This window comes from Rhamphochromis longiceps, linkage group LG18 (assembly GCF_057381845.1).
Source record: "Rhamphochromis longiceps isolate RC_006_pf linkage group LG18, R_longiceps_female_GT1.1, whole genome shotgun sequence".
Lineage (NCBI taxonomy): Eukaryota > Metazoa > Chordata > Actinopteri > Cichliformes > Cichlidae > Rhamphochromis > Rhamphochromis longiceps.
This window is the reverse complement of record NC_140574.1, coordinates 35,662,067-35,673,621: the sequence shown is the minus strand read 5'-3', so window position 1 is coordinate 35,673,621 and position 11,555 is coordinate 35,662,067. Positions and strand designations below refer to the sequence as shown.

Sequence of the window (11,555 nt, the reverse complement as noted above, 5' to 3'; positions counted from 1 at the left end):
AAAAGAAAATTGCCACGTCATCGTACCCCAGTCCTCCCTGACTTCCTACCAGAGTTTGTTGTTGTCTCTCTCTCTCCCCCTCTGTCTCCTTCTCTCACCTCTTTTGTTTACCTGTGGTCCTCCCTGCTGGTTCCCTGCCCTTGGCCAACTCACCTGCTGACATTCAGACACCTGCAAATCATCATCATCTTCAAAGCCATTGCTTAATTGTCTCTGGATCATTGTGCTTAATCTACTCAGTGTACCCTTGGCTCTCGTACCATCTCTATTTATCTTTCTCATGTTCACGTGTTCTAACGTGTACTTCCTTCTCCTGGCACAGACCTACCTGGATTATTCCCTGTGGCCTTGGACTGTGATGAGCATGTATTTCTGTAAATGACTGTCAAGTGAAGAGTGTGAAGTCTGGACTTGTGTGCCTTCCTCTGTATTCCCTGGAGCCCTTTCCTCCCACTGTTGTATATAGCACCTGGTGACCACGTTGTAAATAAACACACATCTGATTGTAAACCTTTGAGTCCTGCATTTGAGTTATGTCTGACTACCATGACAGAATGATCCAGCCATGCCATGGACCTTGTCCACCATGCCCAATTCTAGAGGAGAAAAGGAGATTTTGTGCTACTTGTTTGCCACAAAACATTCAGTGATGGTACACTCTAAGAAATAAAATGTTGTATTTACTCCACCCAGTTATGTCAACCGGTTCCACACAACTGGGTTAGTGAAATATACAATGTATGATACATTTAATTTGAACAAGAAATTTTAAGTACATCTGATAAGATTTGGATAATTAAATGCAAATCAAAAGAATCATGTTGTATTAGCTGAATATCATAATGTTGATATAACTAACCTTGTTGATTTAAATTGAGAAGACTAAATAAAACCTACTCAACCAAAACAAGCTGTACTTACTTTGAGAAATAACATGTTGTATTTACTCCACCCAGTTATGTCAACCGGTTCCACACAACTGGGTTAGTGAAATATAAAATGTATGATATATTTAATTTGAACAACAAATTTTAAGTAAATCTGATAAATCTACTCACCCAAAACACGCTCTACTGAAACTATAGGATTAAATCACTTTAACAGAATTGCAACTTAGTCTATTTAAGTTTGTAAATTAAATAAATCGAACACAAGTTTATTCAGTTAACCTAACTTTAATAACACTTTGTGTAAAACTTGTTGAAGCACACTTTGAGCAATTCAAATGCTTCTAGATCTTTTTCCCCAAACAATCTTTACATATATTCAAGTGCATTTTAGGTGCAGGAAGACAAGATACAGAATGTCATGTTAAACTGAAATGATTAAAACTGGAAAGTGTTGTGATTCCAACATTTTTAACATTAACATGACTTAATTTAAACTTGATTGGGCTACAATGAAAAGCCCACAATACAGCCCTGCAAACAGCAGGTAGAAATTACTTTTGTGTCATTTTTGTCCATATTTAGAAAAATAACCTTTGCTTCAAAACTTAAACTGAAGTCCAAAGTTAGGAGCAGTCTTTTTCAGTGTAGTTGGATGTTGGTAAAGGTTCAAGAACAAAGAACGCAGAAAAGTGAAAGGCCTTGCAGAAGTTCTTGTGGCAATTCAAACTGAACAGTTTATGAAGTGCAAGGAGAAGGGTTCGAGAACCTTAAAGTTCAGTGTCCTCTATAGTTCACTGCAGGCTGTTTCACTCAAGAAGTTTGTTTTTCAGAACCTGCACCTTCATGGATAGGTTGTTCCCATCCAACTCCATCAGCACCTTCTGAAGAAATTCAAATGTGTATTTCAGGTGCTTTGGGTAGCTCAGATTTAGACTATAGATTAGTCCAAGCAGGAGGGCACAACCCTTTGCCACATCACTAAGAGCTTGCAGCACAGTGCATCCTTCTATGATGACACCAATGTCCTCAGGTGTATCTGCAGAGTTTGCTCTCATGTCTGACAACATAGACTCCCAAAGTCAGCTGCTCTGTTTCTCTGCTTGCACCAAGATCCACATCCTTTAAATAAAAATTAAAAAAAGATAAGTTAATTGCGTACATATACATATGGACAAGTAAGTCCACCTTCCATTTCCAATCCCAAATTTAAAAAAGGAAAATAACTGATCGTTTTCCTTTTTTAACTTACCAAGAATTCCTTGAACAGGTCATCTGGCTTTTCATTTAAGTAGACACAGACAGCTTTCAGAATGCATTCCTGTCAAACATCAACGCTGGGATTCTGGTGGAGATAAGAACTCAATATGAGAGAAGTTTCCTATTTTGGTTCCTTTCAACCTTTTTACAAAACAAAGTCAAAAATATTAACACATAGCAGATATGTGATTAAGCAATGTTTCATAACTCACATCAGTGATGTGCAGTGAGGTTCATGATTGGTAAGGCACTGACTCCTCTGTGTCAGATTAACAAATATATGAACCCAAAAATCGAAGCTTTTCAATTTTGACATTACGTGAAAGCTTTCATTTTTGCTTTAATCAATTCTAGATTGTTCAACAATATATTTAATAATTGTGCCCCTAAAAATATTAAAATTAAATAGAAGATTAGAACTGGGCAATATGGACTTAAAATCCTATCATGACATTTTGTGGATAACAATAAGTCTGTGAAAGTTCACAGTCATCCAGGTCATCGTAGTCTAAGGAGCTTGGAAAGAAAAGTGAAGCTTCTTCAGTGAAGATTTCTGACACTAAACCAGAAATCAACATGGAGTCGAATTCTTTCAAACAATGTAGCAACTTAATTGATGCACATTTCTAAAATACACTACACATTCATTTCATTCTTCAAACTACAGGATCGCTGGCGCTCCCAGTGGTCATTACTGATGTCAGGGAGCAGGTGCGGTAGATGGGAGTAATTTTAAAACTGTCGGTCTTAGTAGGCAAGTCTCATCTTAACAAGAATCGCAAAAGATTTTGGAAAATTACACCGAAGCAGGTTCAACAATATTTGTTAAATGTTTTCATACTTCTAACATGTGAGAGAGGTATACAAGCTAGAGTTTGCCAGGCATCATTTGTTTAAAAAAAATGCAAAAGTATTCCCGAAAGTGTCAGATGTGTATCAGTTAGTATACATTAATCAAATTTGTCATCCTTAAATTGTTGAACTTACCAAATAATCCTCAGATGGCGATGGATTCTATCCAGGATGCTAAGCATATGCAAGTCTCAGTTGAAAATGGCGGATGATCAAACTTCCACACTGCACATGTGCAAACTCAGAAGTACGGAGAGCCTATTAGGACAATCCTCTTTAAATTAAAGTGCTCTTCATTTTAAATGAACTTTTTACATTGGATTTAATTTACTGCATCTTGTTGTATTGAAATATTATGTTGTTAATTAAATTCAAAACAACATACTTGTGTTTAAAGTTAAAAATCAATTGGTGGCATTAGTTTTAACATGAAGCATTTACATAATGCTACCAACATCAGTGTGTCATTTCTTAGAGTGTATGAATTTAAAGTTCATATTCATATTTGGGAGTTAAAAAACCACACCACTCTTGTAGACTTGCTATTGTTGTTTTTTATGTGTTCCAAACATTTGGGCACAGAAACAAAACACACTGGGTAGTAGGAGGGAGGTGAGAGAAGAAAGGGTAGGTAAGAGGAGGGATGGTAGTGTGAGGATGGTGAGTGTTAAGAAGGGCATTTGAACCAGTGGTGCTGATTGGTACTTAATCTTGACAGATGGCTATGTACCAGACTTATTATGTATCTGCAGCAAAAATCATAGCTTGGCTGTGCAAACTCTATACATATTTTCATTGTCTCGATGAAGAATTTTGAATGTTCTGAGAGACAGAAAGAAGAGTTTTATCATTTTTACTTTGTTCAATGTCTATTTCTCAGTCACCACCAAAAAGAATAATTATTAACAAAAGAAGGCAGTGCTGCAGTGAATTATACAAGAATGAAGTCATTTTCATGGTTACTATTGTCATGCCACTTTCGTTTTCCTTTATGTCCTTTATTAAAAGCCTGTGTGACAGGGATCTCCTCTGGTGGGCAGGCCTCCAAAAGCATCAATTGAAGGTGTCATGTGGAATCATTTCATCACACTGGGTGAGGGAATTAACCTTGACGTTCAGTAGCAGGGCTGTAATTTATGATTCGCAGCATTAGAGAAGACTGCCTGTCAATTTTGATCCAGTGCCAGCTTTTTTACTCCATTTGCTCGAGGAGGGAATGGCGTTAGGGTTTGATCTACCATGAAGTGCTTGAGAGTTATTTAAGACAACATTTAATTCATTAACAGTGTTTCTTTGATGTTAAGAAATGTTCTAACATAGAACCAGGCTTTAGCTTTTACTGCTGGTTGAAGCACTGCATTAATCCAGTGCCCTGGAATACTGCACCAAGAAAGGTTCTCAAAGTTCTCTGTTTTTAGATGAATTGTGATCAATGGGCAGAGCGCCTATCCCAACTATCACTGAGCAAGAGGCGGGGTACACTTTGGCAGTTCAGTGTCGTTCTAATGATGTGACAAAGATAATAAAAAAAAGTCAAACATTGTGGCACAATCATTCGTGAAACAGACAAAATGGGCTGTGGGCTTGATAATGCCACGATAACACCAGCTAGTTAGGAAGCATAACTGTGTGTTAACACCAGCAAGGCCTCCTCGCCCTCCTCCTTTGCTAGATTTAAGAACGGTAAAAACTGATGTAGAACAAAGGAAAAATAACTTGAGACCCAGAGAGGACATGTCTGCTGTTTTTCAGTTTAAAAGACTAAAGCTTGGTTTGCTGTTATTTCCATGTGGGAGCTTTGTTTGTAGGTTTATTTGAAATGACTGATAACTTTATAGCTGTGGAAGAAATGAGTAAATGTATGGGCATTATTATTATAGCTAATATTATTAGCTTTATTAGAAAGTGTGAAACCATTGTCTTTGAGCAGTGTCTTTTTATATTTAAATGCTCGTCAATTCACATATATCAGTAAGGATGAAGGCAGTTATCTTTGCATTTTGAGAGATTGGTTCTATTGACTCTCTAATTATAAAACACCTGGCACCTTACTTAAAGCTGCCTTTTAAACAGAGGACAGTTGCTCTTCCACCTCAGCGTATTCACACTAATGCGGCACCCACCGTTCTGTGTTAATTGTTATTCACTGCAGACTATGCATGTAGTAGTTGGGTTTAACAAGAACTTATTCTCCTGTCTACAGTGTGTGCTCAGTGATGCTATAAGTGTTTGTTTTCTGCAAAATACCAATTAACTCTGCGAAATAATCCTATGTGTACTGTGTGTATAGAGGATTACATAGCAGATGACTTGGCCCGGCTGCTGTTGGCAGATTTTACAGCATAACATTTCAAATATGCACCATTGATATGCAGCTGGTTTCATTTCTTCTGATAGGAATGTAACATACTGGACTCCAGCCCTGAATGCAAACATTTAATCAGTATGTTCTTCTCATGAATCATGTTGATGCCACTGTTAGATTCCATTAAGGGGTTAAATGCTGTTTCCAAAGCCTTCACATTTGCGGACTAACTCCCTGCACTATTTTGAAAATGGAAAAATATAAAAATTTCAAGAATTGCCACCAAATTTCATGGATCAGTTCTCAGGTACTGTGCTATATAAAGTCAGTATCCTTGTGAATTCAGAAAGCTGACCTAGCATGACGATGTGTAGACAATACAGCTTGTTTACATTGGTAAATATGTCCTGAATTTAGAGGACACATCTGCTTTACTGTTCACTTTCAAGTCTTACATTCAAAATTCAAAAGTAATCAAATATTAAAAGTTAATTTAAATATTTTTATGGGGTGGTATACTATGACCTGTTACATTTTTAAAGCAGGCTTCACAACACTACTTGTTTATGCAATGTGCTCTACATCTCCAAAAGTTGATTCTGTTCATCTGGACGTAGCGTTTTGTGGGAGAAACGTTTCGTCATCATCAGGTGACGTCTTCAGTCTCAGCTGACTGCAGGTTTCAATCTTATAAACAGGACATTTGCATAATGACTGAAACCAGCCCACTGAAGGAACAATGGGCTGGGAGGTCAGTTCCTTAATCATAATTGTGCAAATTCTCATGACCATTGATCAACAACCACTGATCAATGGCCATGAGTCCCATTCACAGAGAGCTGGGGAATGGCTGCAATCACAGCGTTGTAAAAACGTGCTCCACAGTTTCATGCATGTTGGCTTCTCTGTGGCATGTTTTCTCCTTGGCTAATTGCTGGTGTTTCTTATTCTTTTTTTTTTTCCAAGTCCTGTTATCTTCCCTGTCTTTACCTATGTCCCTCTCTTTGTTGTTACTTCCAGTCTTATTTTATAAGTGGCTTGTGTAACCAGCACAATAGTGCACCTATGTGGAGTTTGCAAGTTCTCCCTGTGGCTCTGTGGATGACCTCTGCATTCTCTGGCTATTTCCCATAGTCCAAAGACAAGTTAGGCCATTCTAAATTGGCTATGGATGTGAGGTAGAAAAAATACCTAGAAAGTATAAAACAAAACACTGTATGTTTGCACGGTTAAATGTGGCCTTGGTGCTCACTTTTCAGTAGGACTAGAAAAGTGCTAAGCAAATCGTTTCTTATGTTTTTTACTCGTCTCCCTGCCTTTATTCTTTCCCATGTCCCATTTCCACTTGTGTTTTTCTTTGGTTCCTGTTTTGTTTGCATAGACTTTTGGACATTTGTGTTCTTGTAAGTTTGAACAAGTTTAGTTAAAACTAACCTTTTATTAGACCATTTGCATTGGGCTTCTCCTTTTGATAATCAACCATGCAGTACATCAACCAGATTATGATGAAATGCTAATATTCTCTGTGCTTTCATTGATCGGGTGAAAAAACAGCCACAACTTCTCTATGATCAACTGATCTGACCACTCAAACAATCACAGTTACTTTCAGCCTTATCTGGCATTAATCTGAGTATGGTTATCACAATACTATTATCCAGTCTTAGACATGTTAAAGAGACATCTGTCTGTTGGCTGGAGATACTGGAGTCGACTGCAAGCACTGTGTTTGAGTCAATAATCACATTTCTGGGTTTCTGTGTTGTTGCTCTGGCATTGGATCCCTGAGAGCACAGCAGGTCATGATAGTCTCACCATCTGCATCTCTGAGCTTCTAACCAACTATAGGCTCAAAGGGAAATAATCTCCCTCATGGAGTATTTAACACTACATGTCCCACATTCTCCACGTTCTGTAAACTGTTCCAGACTTAGCAGTCAGATCACAGCAATCTGCTGACTGTGTGTGTGTGTGTGTGTGTGTGTGTGTGTGTGTGTGTGTGTGTGTGTGTGTGTGTGTGTGTGTGTGTGTGTGTGAAAGTTCACCATGGCTGAACAGCCCAACATCTTCATTCACTGCCTGTCGCAATAATCTGATACACTCCTTCACCTTTCACTGAAGCCTGCACACATGTGTGCGTGTGGATGTGTGTATGAGTGAGTATAGTGTGCGCAGCTTGTGGCATATGGACAGTATCCTGTCACGGTCATCAGCATGCTTTCAATCCTGCAGGTGCTCAAAACTCCTGCTAATCTTTTCATGAACAGCTTTGCCACAGCAAAAATCTGTAGAGATGTGTGTGTGTGTGTGTGTGTGTGTGTGTGTGTGTGTGTGTGTGTGTGTGTGTGTGTGTGTGTGTGTGTGTGTGTGTGTATTCATAACTACATCTTTGTGTGAACAGAACAGAACTGAGCTTTAGATGATGAGAGTGAGCACAGAGGCAGGTTTGGGGAGTGAAGTATGCCACTGAGGGTAGAACAAATGTATGTTTCCATTTGCTACATTTGAGGAGACAACGTGGAAACACTGCAGACATCACTGAATAAAACTGTGTGGGCATTGAGTTGGTATGCTTTATTTTTCATAATATGGTTTCTGCTGCTGCTGGGCCGTCTGTTAGACAACAAGGAAAACATAATATTAATATTACATAGGATATTACGTGCTGTGCATTTGTCTAGAACATTGCTCAACAATACATAAATAAAGAAGAAGGACCATAGTTTATAAAAGATAAAGATGTCACTGTGACATCATCACAGGTTTACAAAGGCTTGAGGTGTTCTCGCCATCACCTTTTCAACTCTTTCATAACTCAGGCCTCACCGCTGAACTCAAGGACAACACATGCTTATCAGTCAGCAGGTAGTCCTTCAGTATCCTGTTTTTCCTCTAATGTGGAACATAATTTACTAAGTGGACATCACTTAGTGATGTTAATGAGACATGTCTTAGAATAAGACTATTTTCAGTCTCATTAGTTAATAAGACATAAAACTATGAAAGAAGGGAGATTTAACACGCATCCCCACTGGCTTTATCTTCCGTCATCTCAGGTACATATAAGACAGTACTACAATATTAGCTAGTTGGTTGTGTCACAGTCTGCAGAAGCAGACACAGTCTGGACGGCGCGTTAACGAGCTAACCTCGCGTCAATCCGCGCTAAGACCCGAACTCTTTCACGGCATTTTTAATTTCTCTTTGATATTTGGGCATATTGGGACTCGATGAATTTAAAAACAAAGAATTACCACTTTTTTTTTGTTTTGTTTTTTTAAAATTTTACCTAATTTTTGTTTCTAAGAAACATCAGAGCCACATATGAGGATATTCGTTTAAACTTTCGATAGAACAGTAGCAGGATAATGTCCTCGTAAGTAGATATCTGGCCCTTATAGAGCAAAATTGAGTATTTTGGTCTAAATAACCCAAAATGTGATGTCCACATGTGGACGCCAGGTCCTAGGAGTATATGTATATAACTGAAGCTTCCAATGAGACAAAACGGAGGACAAGGCTCCCAGGGGGCGGACCTTCAGGAGACAGCATGACTTTTGAATATCCTAAGAATATGTGAAAAGCACAAGAACAGAATGTGGTTAGGTGAGAAATACAAACTAGAGGATATAAGATATACATGCAGTGAATTTCCAAATGCAGTAACCTTCCAAATGCCATTTGTTTTTCAGAGCAAAGATGTGCATGTATCCATTCATTTTATTTATCCTTTCCTAATGATGTCCATTCATCTATTTCCTTATTAAACCTATTTCTAGTTTCTTTTTATTATCTCTCTCTTAGCTTTTCAGCTCCACCTCAAAGTGCTTTTCAGCGCTTTGAGTGCTCAGAAGAGTAGAAAGGCGCTATATAAGAACCAGTCCATTCCAACCAGTCCACCTTTTTACATTTGCCTGCCCAACTTTATCAACCTCTTCTTCCACACACTTTAGGGTGGGTGCACAGTAGCTCATAACCTGTCATATTACCAGTCCAGCTCTGCTTGTACTGTGGAGTCTGTCTCACAAGAGCTAGTTACCAGTCTCTTCCCACTTTGCTGGGTGACCTTTTTAACATTGAGGTAGTGGGCACTGTCAGCCCCAGTGGCGAGCTTTCTAAGGCTGCCAGTTTCCATCAAGCTCTGTTGCTGTCAGGAGCCTAGCACAGAGTGAGTGGTCCACAGAGTGCTTTTCTTTGGTAGCCATATCTGTAATCTACATATGTGGGGGTGGGGGAGGGGGGCATCTGCAGGTTGCTCATTAAGCCTGTGTACTGAGGGCTTACCATATAAAAATATCAGGCCATATGCAGCTCATCGAGGTTACAGACATACACCGAGCACACACGCACACATTTAAGCTCAGTGTGGTGCTTCAGCCACAGAGTGCCTTAGCTAATGAGATCTAACCAGCAGAAGTGGGAATGAAAAGCACTCTGTGTATTCTGTGATTAGATCATCCATCATCAGGAAAATGTCATTTCCTTTTGTCTATTTTACTGATTTTATGTTTAAGTTTTGTAATACTTGTTTGCCACGCCACTACAGTCACTACAGTCACTTTTAACCTAATGTCTAAGCATTACTCAAGCTCATTTACAGCTTTTTTCTGTTGATCGCTATCACTGGTCCTGAATGCATCATAAATTAATCAGATAAAATATTTGCGGTTTTAAAACTGTTCATAGCTTTGAAACATATGTGTTCAGGGAACAAAAGGAGACCTATATCTGGCCTTGGTTCCAGAGGTCTGTCAGCAGTTCTGCATCTCGTATACATACATGCTTTCTCCCCCAGTCCAAGGATGAGCTTTTCAAATGGTCTGGAGACTAAACAGCTCATGTGATCATGTGAAACCACCTTCCCAGACTATTGCAGCTTATGGGTGCTGTGCTGGGAGAGGTTACAGTGGGAATGAATGACAGTGAGACTTTTATGGAATACCAACAAAAATGAGGCTGTATCCTTCTGCTCATGCCCTGAAAAAGGCCTTTATTGTGGGAGCTGGCTTAATGCACTGTGCCATGATCATAGGGCATAGACTGCTGACCAAAAAAATCATTTCAGTCCAATTAAGTGTTATACTGAACACTTGAGTATAATTAGTTGTTTGTTTCTTTTCTCTAGCCGCTAATCTCCTTATTCACCTTATATTCACCTCTGCACTGCTGTTCATGACAGGGAACAGAGCCAAACAGCTGAGGAAGTAGAAGAAGAAAGTCAGCGAAGGTGATGATCTGGGGCCATAAGGGAGAGTGAAGAGTGCTGAGATGGGATCTGGACACTGCGCTATTCCATGTCAGCTGAAGGGCTTTTTCCATCATCTGTCAGTTTCCTGTAGAGAGAAACCTGCTGATGGCAGGAAGATCCTCTCAGCTGGGTCAGTCTCCTCCATATGTTTCTTGCAGGCTGTGTCAGAGTCTGTTAAAGACTGCGAGGAGCCCTGATGGCTGACAATATCCAGAGTTAACACAGGGCTCTTAAGGCTCTCTACTGTAAAGATGGGATCCCACCACCACAATTCAATTCATTTAATTCAGTTTTACTCATACAGCACCAAATCACAACAACAGCTGCCTCAAATCACGTTATATTGTAAGGTAAAAACCCTGCAATAACACAGAAAACACAAACAGTCTATGAGCAAGCACAAAAAAGTTCCCTTTTAACAGGAAAAAGCAGAACCAGGCTCAGGGAGGGGCAGTCATTTGCTGCAACCATTTCGGGGTGAAGTGAGGGAGACAGGACAAAGACTTACTGTGGAACAGAGCCAAAGATTAATAATAACTCGTGATTAAATGCAGGGTGGTGTGTAAACACCTATTAAGTGAAAAAGGTGTGGAAAAGAATCATGAGAGGCCTCCAGCAGTCTACACCAAGGATTCATATAGTCCTAACTATATGTTCTGTCAAAAAGGAAACCACTAATGGCATGAAAGCATGGATAAGTCTAGAAGTGGTATGTAACTGTGTACATTCACTCAGTACATTTATATTTAAGAACTTTACTGAAGCAGAGTTTTAGTGTATTTCTGTTTCTGCATTTTGGTACTTTCTACTTCAACCTCATATTTTGGATGCAATATTTGACTTTGTACTCATACAACGACCAAGGAGGAGAGGAGGCTGCAGTGGAAGCGGGTCACGAGAGCACCCCGACTGTCACAAAACGGCCGGAGGCCGAGCACCAAAAATCAAACCCACGTGCAGAAAACCCAAAGCGGAGGCTGAAGAAAGGGTTTAGCAAAGGTTT

At 39.4% G+C, this 11,555-nt stretch overlaps 1 long non-coding RNA gene across 1 annotated transcript; it reads right to left on the bottom strand.

Annotated features, from left to right (window-relative positions):
- Window positions 1–1,543: 1,543 nt before the first annotated feature.
- On the bottom strand, window positions 1,544–3,274 carry LOC146648760 (uncharacterized). Its single transcript, XR_014908582.1, has 3 exons — window positions 3,135–3,274; window positions 2,140–2,232; window positions 1,544–2,009 (listed from the first exon to the last, which is right to left on the bottom strand). It is a non-coding gene; the product is annotated as an uncharacterized LOC146648760 (long non-coding RNA).
- Window positions 3,275–11,555: the final 8,281 nt, after the last annotated feature.